Raw genomic sequence first — 12723 nt, 5'->3', positions numbered from 1 at the left:
TTAGTAGGATTAGGGAGCCCAAGAAGACCTCAAGCCACTGTGTTATAAAGGCTTGAAATTGTGTACAGTTCTCTCTCTCTCTCTTAAAGGTGCACACAATCTGATCCCTGTGTCTGGGACAGTCTAATAACGCATTGAATAGTAGTTGAATGAATGAATGAACGAACAACTGAAGGCAAGGTCTGTCTCTCAGTGACTGAAGTTCAGGTGGATAGGGCATTTTTAAAGCAGAAAGTCGATACAGTCCCCCTTTAAATTAATGCCCTCTGTTCCCGTGGACCCCTTCAAGCCTCAGGGAACTTAAACTGTAAAATGGGCATGCCGACACTTGAGGCCCAACCGCGTATTTGAGATCAGAGAAAACACCGCGCGTGAACGCTTTGTAAACGAACATCCACAAGGTGAGCGTGGCGGGTGTCGGAGACGGCCCCGCCCACGCCGCAGCGGCCGGCGCCGAGCTCCCGCCCCGCCCCCTCTTCCTGGTTTTTCCCGGCAACCCGCCCCTCCGGCGTCATGTGACAGGGGTGCCCTGCCAGGCCGAGCTCCCGATTGGCCGGGCTGCAGAACGCCTCGTGATTGGCCCGAAGCTGGCGGGCCCCCGCCTCCCTCCTCCTCCTCCTCGCCGCGGCCCACGTGAGGGGGGCGAGTCACGCGATTTCCGGGAACCCGTCAGGAAGGACATAAACAAAACAAACCCGAGGCAGCATGGAGAGGGGCCGCGGCCCCTGCAGCGGAACCGGGCCCAGTCCCTGAGCCGCCCCACACCCACAGGTGAGCACCGCTGCCGGCCGCCCGGACCCCGCAGGCGCCTGGGCTGAAGGACGAGCCGGGCGGGGGGCGGAGGAGGGCCGCCGGCCTAGGAAGCAGCAGCGCTGGGGCTCCGGACCGGGCCGGCGCGGGGCGGGGGCCGGGACCAGGGCCGAGGCTGGGGGCGCGCGGGCCGCCCGCTACCGCCTGCCGGTCACGGGGGCTCCGGCCCCCTCCCCCACCCCCGGCCCGGGACGGTTATATAAAAGCGCGGGGCGGCGGTGGAAGGGACCCCCGGGCGGGAGGCAGGCTAGGTCAGGGGTGGGCAGCGCCGGGCGTACGCCCTGCCGGGCCGCCCGGCCCTTCACTGCTGCCTCGGAGCCCGGGGTCGTGGCTGCCGGCAACCGGCCTGTCAGAGAAGCGAGCGGGTGGGAGGGGCCGGGGAAGGGAGGGGAGGCGAGGCTGGCGGGGGAGGAGGAGAGAGAGGGGGGCGTGTGAGGAAGAGCCGGGGCCCCGAAGATTGTAACCGGGCTGGCAGTAGACGAGGAGGCGCGGGCTGGGAGTGGGGGGTTCGGGCAGGGGTGCCTCGGGGGTAGCCGCTCCCCCTTCCCGTCCCCGCCCCAGCGACAGGCTGCAGGGGCCTCCCTCCGGGGATTTGTTTATATGTCTTCTCAAAGCAGCTTGGAGCGGCTCGGAGGCGGAGCCCGCAGCTCGGAGTGGCAGGCCGAGCCGTCCAATGGGACAGGCGGACGGAGGCAGCCTCGCCAATGGCTGTGGGAGAGGCGGTGCCGCGGGCCCCCCCCAATTGGTTAGGCTGTGCCGGGAGTGGGCCGGGCGGTGCGGCCATGTTAGATGGGAGGGGACCAGTGGTGGTGGGTCACTGAGAGGGGAGGAGACAGGGCAAAGGGCGAGGGAGCCGGGCCGGGGGCGTTTCGGGTGTCCGTAGGCGAGTCCGATTGGACCGGGAAATAGCTCAGGGGAGCCTGACCCTGACCCGCCGCTCTCCCCGCCCGAGCGGAGGAGGCAGGGAAGTACCGAGGGCAGTCCAGCCGTCCCTGGGGGTGGTTCCTGGGACTGGATGGAGCTCAGTCTCCGGATTCTCCCCCTTTCTCGGCCCTACGCTTCCTGACAAACTCAGCCGCCAACCCCCCAATTGCCCTCCTTTAATCCAAGAAAGCAAACCTTCTGCTGTTTCTGAGCGGACTTGAGCTCTGAGACCGCCTTAAGAAGGTACCGGGCTAACTAGCGGTCTGAATTTCTGCACCAGGCCTCAGATAGAGGCAGGCAGGGAGGAGGAAGTTCTGCTTTTCTGGATTTTGCACAGAGAACACCAGGACTCGAAAAGCAAAGAAAGTTAAGGGCGGGATTTCCATTTACTCCCCCCCCCCCCCCCCCCCCATCCGAATACCTCTAAAGATCAGGCCCTCCGGTGTTTGCTCCTCCTCACATTGGCAGCTCATGTAAATGAAGCTCATGAGAAAACTGAGCGTTGAGAAAAGTGTTTAGGTTTGAAGGTTCTTTAGGATTTTGTCTTGTGAATGAATACTCTACAGGTGAGAAATAGGATCAAGATCTGACTTTTTCTTTTAAAAAAGCAGAATTAAGACGTCTATATACATCTTGTGATCTGTGGTAAACTGGTTGTCTCATACTTTTAAATATTTTCCCTCTTTTAATCCAAAATAGTCAGGAAAAACACCCAAAAAAAAATGGTGAAAGGGGAAATGGCATGTGTAATTAGAAAATCACTGATTTTACTTTGTCTCGTGATTATTTTGGCATCATGTTGGCCTTGTGAAATGCTTAATTTAGCTTTATGTTAACATCAGCTTACAAGCTGTGACTGCATTGGTATTGTCAAGGGTACCAGGCTGTTGATGCTGCTTCGGTGAAGCACTTAGGGGTGGTGGGAACACACCTTAGATATATCATATCTTGAATAGCAGGGGCTATTCAGGAGTTGACTGTATTTATTTAGGAATTTGCATCATCTCCTATTTTGTTAACTGGAGAACAATAATAATTGGTAAATGATTTATTGATGTCTATATTAATTTGACATGATTGACTGTTAAGAATATGTGAAAATATATCCTGATTATTTGATAGACTTCAGTTCTTAAATATAACAGCAAGTAAAAAATATTAGCTTGTTTTTTCTCTTAGTTTAAGAATGGCAAGTAGATCTAGCAGGAGTTATTTGGGTGTAATTCTTTTATATGACTGCTACAGCAGCTTTGGAATTTTTAGGCTAGTAAGCATAGAAGAGACTAAATGAATCCAGAAGAAGAGATTTGCTTCACTCACGATCCCAGTCTCCGTCATAACAGGTGAAAGCAGACTTTTACAGAGACTATGTCCTACATAGTTTTCCTCGTTCATGGTGGGTGGGTTCTGGGATGTCAGCGTAAGGAGGAAAGGAGTAATTAATAGGGTTCCTGGTGGTGCTTAACTGAGTACACACGACAACGGAAGTACATTGAATTTGTATGTTGATTCTACGAACACGGCACAGATGTGAAAAGATTAAGAGAACTAAATTTACTCTTTGCCTTTAAAGTTTAGTTTTTAGTTAAGATTGACAGTGTGACTTTGAATTAGTAGAGGTTGTTCCATGTGGGTTTCTATTTGGATGTTTTGGGGAAGAATTCTTTTTCATTGTATTCAGTGGTTCATCTTCTGGGATAGATAAACTCTTAGGCTAGCCATACATATGTCAGATCATTGGTTCTGCTGATTCTAATATAGGGGATCAACAGACGTCAAGTAGTAAATACTTAGGCTTTGTGGTCCATATCGTTTCTGTCACAAGGACTCAGCTCTGCAAACTGTAGCATGAAAAAAGCCATAGATTGTATGTTTGGGGCTATATTCCAATAAAACTTGATTTATAAGAATAATCTGTGGTCAAAGGCTGTAGTGTCAACCCTTGTTCCAAGACATCAGTCAGTCATTGGGTTTTGAGAACTTCGATGTTCAGAACATGACCTGTGCTAACATTTGAGCACTTGCATAGTGTACATATCTTAAAGCACATGCCTTGAAGAGTTTTTAGAATTAGAGCACATGGCAATATTGTGTTCTCTATTTTTATTTCCTTTGAAAATAGTTGTTTTCATGAAAAAAAACATATAAAGCAAATGTTGGAATATTAAGAAGTTATAATTAAGAAATGCGTTCTGATTGAAAAAACTTTGTCTTTAAGATATGATATCTAAGAACCTTAATGTATTCAAGGGTATGGTCCTATTGAGGTTTAAAAGTGCATTTAGCATATCATTCCTTACAAAACCATGTATAGCTGTTTTAACCATTGGTACGCCATAAGCGTCTATAGACGCAAGTGGTGGACCTTTTTTAATTCAAAATATCGTGGCAGTTAACTGGTTAAGAGATGTTAGTCAAATCACTAGTCAACACACTTGGCACATATAAATGTCATAAAGTTAGTTTGGAAGCCACATTGATTGTGTCAGTGCCTGAGATATTTGTGTGGTAGGATACTTTTTCAAATAGAACCTAAAAAGACACAGGTTGCCCCCCTTCCCCTCCCTTGGAAAATGAAGCAGAGATATACCATAACCTAAAAATATTACACAGGCAATACTTTTTCATGGGTAGCTTTCGGCTTTGTTTTAATGTGTTATTTTGTCAGTTTTGTTGACGTGAACTGGATTTCAAGTGCTGCAAGCCTGAGAGTTTAGAAAGGAGACTATAATGACTTATTCATTAAAACTGTTTCATTAAGTGGCCTTTAACCTTGTTTCTAGTTTTAGTTAACCTCCTGTTGGCTGGGGGACTGTAAGTAACTCAATTAATTTGTAATAGTGGGGATTAATGATGATCTCTAGCTCACAGATACTGGACAATTGTTTGTTATTGTACTTTGAATATGCTAATACTTGGGGCTGCTTATACTTCAGTCTGATTGAAACCACCTCTGCAATCTGGATTCCCTTTTCCCTTAGCTTACTGCCTCTCAGTACTAGTCTTTGTAGCATTTGCCCCCCTCTGCAGTATTTCTCTACCCATTTAACATGGGCTGAAGGTCAGAGTCAGCTTCTTATTTATATCCCCGGTGCTTGGTGCTTGCCACTGTGCCTGACGCGTTTTAGTGCTTCTGAGCAGTTTAAATAGGTGATGCTAAAAACTGCTTATCTGGAAGGTAACAAAGTCAGTCTACTATTAGTAGAGAAGTTGGACTTTTCTTGGTTAGAAGGGAGGAATTAATCACCATCGGCTCAAAAAACCAAAACCAAAACCCTTCTTTTAAAAATTGGCCCTTTTTTCTTTTTATTATTATTATTTTTTTAAATTTCTTAATTGATTAAGTTATTACATATGTGTCCTTATCCCCACATTACCCTCCCCCCCCCCCCCACTCATGCCCTCACCCCCCTGTTGTCTGTGCCCATTGGTTAGGCCTATATGCTTGCATATAAGTCCTTTGGTTGATCTCTCCCTCTTACCCCCTCCCTCCCCTACCTTCCCTCTGAGGTTTTTATGGTCTGATCGATGCTTCTCTGTCTCTGGATCTGTTTTTGTTCATCAGTTTATGTTGTTCATTATATTCCATAAATGAGTGAGATCATGTGATATTTATCTTTCTCTGACTGGCTTATTTCACTTAGCATAATGCTCTCCAGCTCCATCCATGCTGTTGCGAATGGTAAGAACTCCTTTTTTACCAAACAGCATAGTATTCTATTGTGTAGATGTACCACAGTTTTTAATCCACTCATCTACTGATGGGCACTTAGGCTGTTTCTCAATCTTAGCTATGGTGAATTGTGCTGCTATGAACATAGGGGTGCATATATCCTTTCTGATTGGTGTTTCTAGTTTCTTGGGATATATTCCTAGAAGTGGGATTACTGGGTCAAATGGGAGTCCCATTTTTATTTTTTTGAGGAAACTCCATACTGTTCTCCACAGTGGCTGCACCAGTCTGCATTCCCACCAGCAGTGCACGAGGGTTCCTTTTTCTTCGCATCCTCGCCAGCACTTGTGGTTAGTTGATTTGTTGATGATAGCCATTCTGACAGGTGTGAGATGGTACCGCATTGTCGTTTTGATTTGCATCTCTCGGATGATTAGTGACTTTGAGTATGTTTTCATATGTCTCTTGGCCTTTCTTCTGTCTTCTTTCGAAAAGTATCTATTTAGGTCTGTTGCCCATTTTTTGATTGGGTTGTTTATCTTCCTTTTGTTAAGTTGTATGAGTTCCATGTAAATGTTAGAGATTAAACCCTTATCGGTGATAACATTTGCAAATATGTTCTCCCATGCAGTGGGCTTTCCTGTTGTTTTGTTGATGGTTTCCTTTGCTGTGCAAAAGCTTTTTATTTTGATGTAGTCCCATTTGTTTATTTTCTCTTTAGTTTCCATTGCCCTAGGAACAGTATCAGTGAAGAAATTGCTTCCGCATATGTCTGAGATTTTGCTGCCTGTGGATTCCTCTAGCATTTTTATGGTTTCCTGTCTTAAGTTTAAGTCCTTTATCCATTTTGAGTTTATTTTTGTGTATGGTGTAAGTTGGTGGTCTAGTTTCATTTTTTTGCATGTATCTGTCCAATTTTCCCAACACCATTTATTGAAGAGGCTGTCTTGACTCCATTGTATGTTCATGCCTCCTTTGTCGAATATTAATTGAGCATAGTGGTTTGGGTTGATTTCTGGGTTTTCTATTCTATTCCATTGATCTATATGTCCATTCTTGTGCCAGTACCAGACTGTTTTGAGAACAGTGGCATTGTAATACAACTTGATATCTGGTATTGAGATCCCACCTGCTTTGTTGTTCTTTCTCAGGATCGCTGCAGCTATTCGGGGTCTTTTTTTATTCCAGATGAATTTTTGGAAAGTTCATTCTAGGTCTGTGAAATATGCCGTTGGTATTTTAATGGGGAGTGCATTGAATCTATAGATTGCTTTGGGTAGCATGGACATCTTGATGATGTTGATTCTACCAATCCATGAACACGGTATGTTCTTCCATCTGTTTATGTCTTCCTCTGTCTCCTTTTTCAGTGTCCTGTAGTTTTCTGCGTACAGGTCTTTTACCTCCTTAGTCAAGTTTATTCCTAGGTATCTTAATTTTTTTGGTGCGATGGTAAATGGGATTGTTTTTAGTCTCCCTTTATGTAAGTTCATTATTGGTGTATAGAAATGCCATAGACTTCTTGGCGTTAATTTTGTATCCTGCTACATTTTGGCCCTTTCTTTTAAGAAGGTTTACATAGAAGCTATTTTGATGATATCTAAAAATTCCTTGAATTCTTTTGCTAACTTTTTTCAGGTAATTCCATTAGTTAGACTTGTTGAATACTCCTTCCAGGCACAAAAAACCTTGTCTTTTGTCCTTTGGAGTTGTCTTTAGCTCTTGGCACACTGGTTCTCCGGGTGTTTGGCAAATATGAGCAGAATCTCATTTCTTAGAGGTTTGGGGTTATTGTTCATCTATATATCAGAGACTCTTGCCTGTTAGTACTGTAAAATCATTCTTGTTAATTCTGATTCACCGCTGTGGTGAGGACTGGAGTTTGATGCAGGTGACTTCAGTGGTACTTTGTGACTGCTACCCATTCCATCTCCAGCCAAGCCCTGTGTGCCTTTTCACCAGTTCATGACCTTCCTTCTAAAATCTGGATGTATTGAAGCTGTGCTCCCTAAACAGCTTTCTAACTTAGTCATCTCCCTGCTAATTCAACTCTGCTCTTCCCATCATTCTGTCCCTTTAGCACCAAAACCACCTTCCCATCTTTTGTTACAAAGTCATGTTGTTGCTTGTTTATCTTTGGGAATTGTTGACTTTTAAGTTTCCCATGGAAGCTTCAGGAGCTTGCTGACTTCTTGTCCTGCTCCCGCTTTCTTCACGTTCTTGTACATTTATTTTCTTCAGTGAGATCTTCTGTCTGAGAGTTTAAGGAGCTCCTTTCATTCATAGAGGAAATTCCTTCTTTGACTGCTATCTGCCCTTCCTGATGCAGTTTGCTTGGTTCTCTGTTATGTGTGCCATTCACTGAGAAACTTAAAGCATTACAGAAATCAAACTTTAAGAAAGGTAGGGCAGATGCGCTCTTGTTCAAACAATTCACTTTGGATTCCTTTCCAACAGCAAGGCTTCTAGCGTCCTACCTGAGTTGTATAAGGTGAGGAACTTTACAGATTTTGAACTGCTTTTTAGTAAGGGTTTTTGTTCTCACTATTGAATCTTCAGTTGGAGTTGCTTGTGGACTAGCAGAGGGAGGAGACAGATATTGCAGTTCAACATTGTGATAATATTTAGAACAACATATTCTGAAAATAATGAAGAAGGACTACGAACTCTGCATGGGAAAGTTGGAAAAGCTTCACAGAAAAGGCAGCATAGGAACTGGGGTTTGAAGATCAGTGACGGAAGCATTCTAGTGCGGCAAGGAGGTATGAACGATGTACAGGAGGTGTGGGGTGGGGTTAGGAATGAGAGGGCTTCACCTAAGGAAGGGATGGAGGTGGGAAGTAGATGGAAGAGGAGGTGACTACTTTGTGAGACTTAGGAGAGAAGAACTTTCTCGCCTTCCCCTTGTCCTCATTCTCCTGGGCCTGCTGTCAGGTCTCTGGTCTCTCCTCTGTAGCTCTGCTTTGGTTGGTTGGTCTCTTTTTTTCCTAGTTTTTAGTTTTACTTTTAGCCTCTTATCAAGGTCTGATGTACCTACCTCTCTTTTCTCTTCTAATCTGTGTCAGTATCAACGTACCTTTGATTCTGACCTAGTGCATTTCTTGCCTCCCTTTCACTTGCTTGTTTGACTTTTTCTTTCATTTTGCTTTATTAAAAAAAAAAAAAAAGAACAAAAATTCTTTCACACTGTCTGCTTATATTGCATATGAACAGCAATATATATGAGTTGACTCCCTCTTGGGAAATCTTGTAAGTTCAACTTGTCTTTGATACCTATCAAAGTACTAATTATCCATCTCTATGAATTTCCTTTTGTGAAGCATTTTCCTGTGTATTCAGAGATACTACTTCTCATAGGCTACAGTGCAGAATATGACTACTTACATGCTATTTTCTACTTCTTTTGCACCGTAAAGTTGTTACTGTGATGAGATCCAATTCAAACCTCACCTTTTCCCGAAGCTTTCCTCAACTTTCCCAGGTCGAGATGGTAGTACTCTTCTCTGTAATTTTAAAGTATTTTCTAAATATCTCTTTTAAAAATCAGCTTTATTGAAGTATAATTTACATAAAATAAAATTCACCCAGTTTTCAGTTTTGATAAATGTATGCAGTCAGTCATCTAACCACCTCTACAGTCAGGATGGAACATTTCCATCACCACAGAAAGTTCCCTCATGCGCCCTGCACCCTGACCCCAAGTACTAATTACTGTCTATCTCTATAGTTTTGTCTTTTCTGGAATTTCATATAAATGCAGTCACAAAATTGTTGTTTGTGGAGTCTGACTGCTTTTACTTAACAGGATGTTAGTGAGATTTATTCATGTTGTTTTGAGTATCAGTTGAGTACTTGTTATTGTATGGATGTGCCACAATTTGTCTATCCATTTACCAGTCAATGGATGTTTGGGTTGCTTCCTGATTGTGGGCTATTGTGAATAAAGCTGTGGTAAACATTCATGTGTAGTTTTTTAAATACCTTTTTTTAACATTAACTACCTTTTATTTGGAGGTAAGAGTGGAAGTCCTGGAGTTAGCTGTAATCACAAAGGGGCTTTTTGCTAGCTCTGGTTTTGAGAATCTCTAAACTTAAATTCCCCATTTGTAAAATGGGACTGGGTGGGGATTGGAACAGTTGGAGAACACAGGCCAGTTAAACGAATAACGGACTTAAGTGCAGGAGATTCAGTTCAAGTGATCTTGCCAGGAATATGTACCCAATGTTATCAGGTCTAATTTCTTTCTCCCTAAGAGAGTGGCATTTGATAATAGGATTTAGAAATTTTTTTTTTAATATATTTTATTGATTTTTTGCAGAGAGGAAGGGAGAGAGATAGAGAGTTAGAAACATCGATGAGAGAGAAACATCGACCAGCCGCCTCCTGCACATCTCCTACTGCGGATGTGCCTGAAACCCAGGTACATGCCCTTGACCGGAATCGAACCTGGGACCCTTCAGTCCGCAGGCCGACGCTCTATCCACTGAGCCAAACCGGTTTCGGCAGGATTTAGAAATTTTATATGAAATTTCCAGTGTAAGTACTGGCAGTTAAAATGTAATGTTTTGGAAGCACTGATGTGTGACTTGAACAAAAACCCATATGTAGGCATTGATTTGTGGCTGCAGGACAGTTTGAGACTTTTGCTTTAAATCTTCAGCTAATTTTGTGTTTTGTTTTAAAATGTGCATACTTCTAGTAGAATGAACTTGAACTTGTTAGGATTGTGTTACCTTTGTTTTATAGATTAGCATCATAATTTGCTGGTTGTCCAAACTTCCAACTTGAAAACTAACAAATTACTATGAGTGAATTTTATTATTTCCTTAGATTGGAGGGATATAAGAATTCTGAGTGCCTGGTGGGAGAGTGGGACCAGATTCTTGTTACACTTTGTACTTCTCTGATAGCTGTTGATTCTATTCCAAGCTATGTTTTCCCAGCATTTGGGATAGTCAGCCACCTTTGTTTGACTTACTCAGAACCCTGTTGAGACAAATATGGTATACATTAAACTATGTATGTGCGTGTGTCTATTAGAAACTGTGTAAGCTGTTATGGGTATAAAGATAAATTTTGTATAAGTGCATTCTCTCGAGTTGCCCAGTATCTCTAGTGAAGCCGTGTAACTATAAAAAAAAGATTGTTTGAACAGTAATAACAATAATCTCTCCGGAGAAGCCCTTTCCCCTTGTAACGTATCTGCCAGTTCTTTATTGTGTACAGAGATGACTAGTTTGCAGCTTTATGAATTAATTACTCTGTGAACCCAAAGATCTTTTGCTGATTAAACCAGCATAATTGACATTCACCCGTTTAAAGCTGGGTGTTAAATGACCTGTGTTGCCTGCATGTCCCTTATTCACCCTCGTTCCAGGTGGTTGGGTTTTTGTGATAAAGTTTGGAATTTAGATAACCTAGAATTCTGAGTTGAGTTTGGATTTATACTGTCAGTAGCAGCAACATCCCAGAACACCTTATTCCAAGGAAGAATTCTGAGAATAAAAAACAGCCATCATTTATTGAGTGTCTTTTTTTGTGCCAGGGCTAGATACTTTACACAATATCATGAATCACAGTATCCCTGCAAAGAAAGAAGTGGAATTCTTGTATTTACAAATAAAAGAAGGCGAAAATCAGTTCCAAATATCTTGAATCTAGAATTTTCTTCTCACTGAACAAGCCTTTTAGGAGTATTAGAGTCAAAGAGGCAGCCAGCTTTTCTCAGTGTTGAAAGAAATGACTTTAAAACTATATTAGCCATCTCTTTGTGTCCCCAGCCCATAACCTCTGTATCAGCTGTTCTATAGTCTTGGCTGGTGGTATAGCCCATTTCACAGAATAGGGGGGAATTTTAAGGGAATTTCAAATTGTCTCTAGTCTATATTCATGCTACTTTTGAAAAGTTCAGATCTAAGAAAGGAGACAGTACATCTTGAGGAAGAGCCCAGATCCTTGCTAACATGAGTACTGAGGTTGTTAGGGTACATCCAGGTTGTCCTGTGATGGGTATTTCCACGGAATCTTGCTGTATGGCTCAAATGAGTTCCCACCTGCACCATTGTCTTTCTATGCTGCTGACTTTCATTGTATTGTTTCCTTTTTACATTTTGTAGATTTCTGCAAAACAGCTCCTAAAACAAAATGATTCTATAAAGCTCCCGTCTTCACCTGCATTGACTATTTTGTTTTAATTTTAAAAATCTGTGTGGGGGGCGGGGGAGAAAGGGAGAGTTGGGGAGGGATAGAGTGTAACTTGTGGATTCCATAAGTTTTAATCCTCCTCCTTCCTCTGCCCTCTCCTCCCTAGATAAGAATTATCTCAGGTCTTTAAAATTGAAATTCTAATAGCACTCTCTCTCTGGAAATTTAAAAGAAAACTAAGGGGTACAATTTAAAATATATTTAATATATGATACTACAATGTTTGAAGCCTCAAATTAACAAGCTACTTATTAGATACTTCAGAGCACATAAAAGATGTTCAGTAAACATATATTGAATGACTGACTTATTTGCAATGCCTTTGTATATGAAGGTCATCCAACCTCCTTATCCAGAAGGACCTATGATCTTAGGGATTTCCTGTTTCTTGTCAGTCAGCTTTTGTCTGGGCAAGGCATTGCTTTTGGCATTGTAGTGAAACATACATGAAATATAATGGTCAGGCCAAAACCGGTTTGGCTCAGTGGATAGAGCCTCGGCCTTCGGACTGAAAGGTCCCAGGTTTGATTCCGGTCAAGGGCATGTACCTGGGTTGCGGGCACATCCCCAGTGGGAGATGTGCAGGAGGCAGCTGATCGATGTTTCTGACTCTCTGTCTCTCTCCCTTCCTCTCTGTAAAAAATAATTAAAATGTATTAAAAAAATTTAAAAAAAAAAAGAAATATAATGGTCAGGAAAGATTTTACAATCTGGTAGAGGAAGAATAGGGAAAACATTAAAAAAAAAAAAAAAAAAAGCATGAAAGGCCAGAGTCTCATTGTTAGAAATCCTTAATGAAGTGGGATTTTAAGTACCTCAAGGATTTGGTGGAAATTATAAGATCAAATAAATATTAGTGTTATATTGATAGAAGAGTAGTAGAAGATGGGGCTGGAAAGACAGTTTCATTGTGTCTGAGTATCTTGAACATTATCCAAGAGATGTTTGAGAGTTGCTGAAAACATGAGCACAGTGCTAACATGATGTGTTAGTTTAGGAAGAATAATTTTATAATGGGACATAACTGAAAAGAGGTGGGGGGGCTGAAGGCAGGAAGATATATAGGTCAAATATTGGATTAGTAAATATAAAATGAGGAGGCAAGTAAGTG

The 12723-nt window shown here is 42.7% G+C and overlaps 1 protein-coding gene across 3 annotated transcripts in view; it reads left to right on the top strand.

The window, feature by feature from the left end:
- The first annotated feature begins 658 nt into the window (after positions 1 to 658).
- CREBRF (CREB3 regulatory factor) overlaps positions 659 to 12723 on the top strand; it is a 48876-nt gene continuing 36811 nt past the window's right edge. For all 3 annotated transcript variants that reach the window (XM_070414392.1, XM_070414394.1, XM_070414391.1), the window contains exon 1: positions 659 to 771. The gene's annotated coding sequence lies outside the window, so the exon portion shown is untranslated. The remainder of the gene's footprint in view (positions 772 to 12723) is intronic.

Source organism: Myotis yumanensis, unplaced genomic scaffold (genome assembly GCF_028538775.1).
Source record: "Myotis yumanensis isolate MYYU_CA2020_CCGP unplaced genomic scaffold, mMyoYum1.0.hap1 SCAF_5, whole genome shotgun sequence".
Lineage (NCBI taxonomy): Eukaryota > Metazoa > Chordata > Mammalia > Chiroptera > Vespertilionidae > Myotis > Myotis yumanensis.
The sequence above is the reverse complement of the archived record's forward strand: the minus strand, read 5'-3'. Positions and strand labels throughout refer to the sequence as shown.